The sequence below is a fragment of the Montipora capricornis genome, chromosome 3, assembly GCF_036669925.1.
Source record: "Montipora capricornis isolate CH-2021 chromosome 3, ASM3666992v2, whole genome shotgun sequence".
Lineage (NCBI taxonomy): Eukaryota > Metazoa > Cnidaria > Anthozoa > Scleractinia > Acroporidae > Montipora > Montipora capricornis.
Genome location: NC_090885.1, coordinates 70,701,866 through 70,704,365, shown reverse-complemented (window position 1 = coordinate 70,704,365; position 2,500 = coordinate 70,701,866). Strand labels below are relative to the sequence as shown.

Genomic DNA, 2,500 nt, shown 5'->3' with positions numbered 1-2,500 from the left:
AGCATGGCATGACATTTTCTCACTTTCACATCATCTTCTAGCAAGCTGGAATTTGTATATCTCCTGTGTTGCCGGGTCAAAGAGCAAATGCTCATCTTCTCGTCAAGTTTAACGCCTGGACAAGTCAAAGGCTCTTGATTTGAAATCCAATCCCCAAGTTAACCATCGTACTCATCTGAAAGACTCCTGCGTGTCTTAAATTTGTTAAGACCTCTAACCGTGCTGTAGAAAATTTGCTACAAAGAAAACTCTGAATCTGGGAAGCGAACGATGCACGCTCTTCGTCATGTTTACATTTGACTTGTCCCTGTCGCATTGCAGTCTGGTAAAAATTAGTGCAGTGCACTCTGGTTAAATGCAATGAATTCTGGTAAAAAAATGTGGTTAAATGCAAAGCATTGTGGTAAAAAGTGATGAATTCGAGAATTCGTCGCCCCTTATATATTTCCTTTAAATCCTGATTATTTTGCTGCTCGCTCCCTACGGTGGCTCCGCAGCAATAATATTTATCAATATACTTAAGCCAACTCATTGCATTGTCGTTTCTATTGCAGAGAAAAAAGAAAGAAAAATTAAATGTTTTACTATGCGCTCTTACGGGTCTCTTTTGCTTTTTTCTGCAAAGTGGCCTACGTAGAAACTCTTCCATCGCTCTACAACACTCGCGCCACCGCTGTGCATGTCGGCCACTGCTATGGGATAAAATCTTTCCACATAGTCCTTAATGTCCGACGAGATCCTGGCTGGATCTACCTTCTCTTTTCCTTTTTTCCCAGCTATATTTTTTCCTTCCAATTGTATATTTTTAGCAGACGGCGTATCCCAAATAACATGCAAATTCGGAGTGAAATTGTATATAAGTTTAATAACGTACTGTAATTTTTTAGCAACAACTAAGGAATTTACATATCATGAAGCTCGACGCTAATTTAGACATCGTGTAGATATACGATTATTGTTGTAAGTTACATGTAACTTTAGAATAAAGGCAGATGTTTTTAAAAACCTTGTGTGGTCTTCAGTGACACTCACGAGTGCGAATCGAACTTTCTAGTCCTGAGATCTCGAATCCTCGTTTACTCGAGCATCGCGCTAACTCGGGTGCGGGTGGCTTTAATTTGTTAGCGTACTCAAACTTTCCAGGCACATTTATGTTATCTGGGCTAAAAGTGTTCCAGGTTTTTTGACCTAATGAATATTGTTTTTAAATATTTACATGTTCTTACATGAACTCGAACCATGTTTTAAGCACGTATTGCAAGTCTGGAAAAAAATGATCGTAGTAAGAGAACGTGTATAGTAAGTTGTTTTCTCTTTCACTGCGAAAAGACGTTTTTCCACAGTGTCGGTTTCTAATTTTACATCAGCCACATTTGCTGTTGTAAAGAAACACATGCAACTTGCGTGTATTTTTATAAGCAAAATCAGTCACCGTAAAATGCACTCAAATTTGCGTGTAAAAAGTCTGCGTGTAAAAGATCGTGTAAAAATTAACATGTGTGTTTTTTGCGTGGATTTTGCGTGGAAATCCGCCATATTGCACGCAATTTACGCGCGTGTAAGTGCTGCAATGCCCGTGGGCTGTACTGTATTCCCTCTGTATGTCCGTTACAGAAACTAGTCAGCCAAAAACCTATAAATTTTCTAATAAAAGAAATGAAATGGCAATTTAAAAGTATGAACCATCTTGAGTTTCCAATGAAATGATTCCTTGGTTGTCGTGTGTTTGCCAGAGTTGTTCGAAAATATCCCAACTGTTTGTTTTGGTTTTGTGGTTACTGGTAACGCGTGACTGACACCAAACTGTGCAGTTTCAATGTTGTCATCTTCAACAAGGCATTCCTCAAGTTCCTCATCATTCCCTGTGCATGTACGTATAAAGACAACATTTAGATAACAATGTAACAAAATAAAAAAAAATTGGTTCATCAACGGAGTGGATAATGTAAACTGACCACCGGTTCCTTTGATGCACCATGATCCGAGTGATCTTGGATCACCGACCCGGATCTGGATCACCCCAAAAGAACGCACCCTAAGTCTTGAAACTCAAGAGCATTTGTACCATGGGTGACTGCTTGGTAAAAGTCTCACTGTTCTTGGCTCATCTTGTGGTGACATGGTGACTTATAAACTCAGTGATCTTCTGTCACTGATTGTGCTGGAATTACCTGCAAATGAATGACAAATAATTAAAGACAACTACTATTATGTAATTTGAGCCAACTGCAAAATACCCCACATGCAACTGTAATGTAACTATATGGCTGGTAATGGATTGATGTTAAGGCCATTACTGGGTAATGTAGACAAAACCTTCACTGTTAAAACACAGCTTTGTTCATCCCCGGTCATTATAGAGGGAAAACTTCACTCCTTTGACTTGCAATTGGTGGTCTATAATTGATTCACAAGTTAACAAGACGCATATCTCATTGCGTGAACTCGGCCTACCCGTTTCATTAGCTCTAAGTGTAAATTCGCCATTTTGGTATGGATT

The 2,500-nt window shown here is 39.0% G+C and overlaps 1 protein-coding gene and 1 long non-coding RNA gene across 4 annotated transcripts in view; one reads left to right on the top strand and one right to left on the bottom strand.

The window, feature by feature from the left end:
• The window catches only part of LOC138043882 (uncharacterized), a 70,966-nt gene that overhangs the window by 65,484 nt on the left and 2,982 nt on the right, over positions 1-2,500 (top strand). Inside the window, exon 10 of one of the 3 annotated variants that reach the window (XM_068890383.1) lies at positions 1-1,005. This exon is cut by the window's left edge and continues 892 nt beyond it. The exons of the other annotated variants lie outside the window; for them this stretch is intronic. The gene's annotated coding sequence lies outside the window, so the exon portion shown is untranslated. Of the gene's footprint in view, positions 1,006-2,500 lie in introns of those variants that run through there. 3 annotated transcript variants of the gene reach the window in all.
• LOC138043890 (uncharacterized) overlaps positions 1,143-2,500 on the bottom strand; it is a 1,836-nt gene continuing 478 nt past the window's right edge. Inside the window, exons 1-3 of the long non-coding RNA XR_011131357.1 lie at positions 2,455-2,500; positions 1,956-2,171; positions 1,143-1,862 (exon numbers count right to left, since the gene is read on the bottom strand). The exon at positions 2,455-2,500 is cut by the window's right edge and continues 478 nt beyond it. This is a non-coding gene — a long non-coding RNA (uncharacterized lncRNA). The remainder of the gene's footprint in view (positions 1,863-1,955; positions 2,172-2,454) is intronic.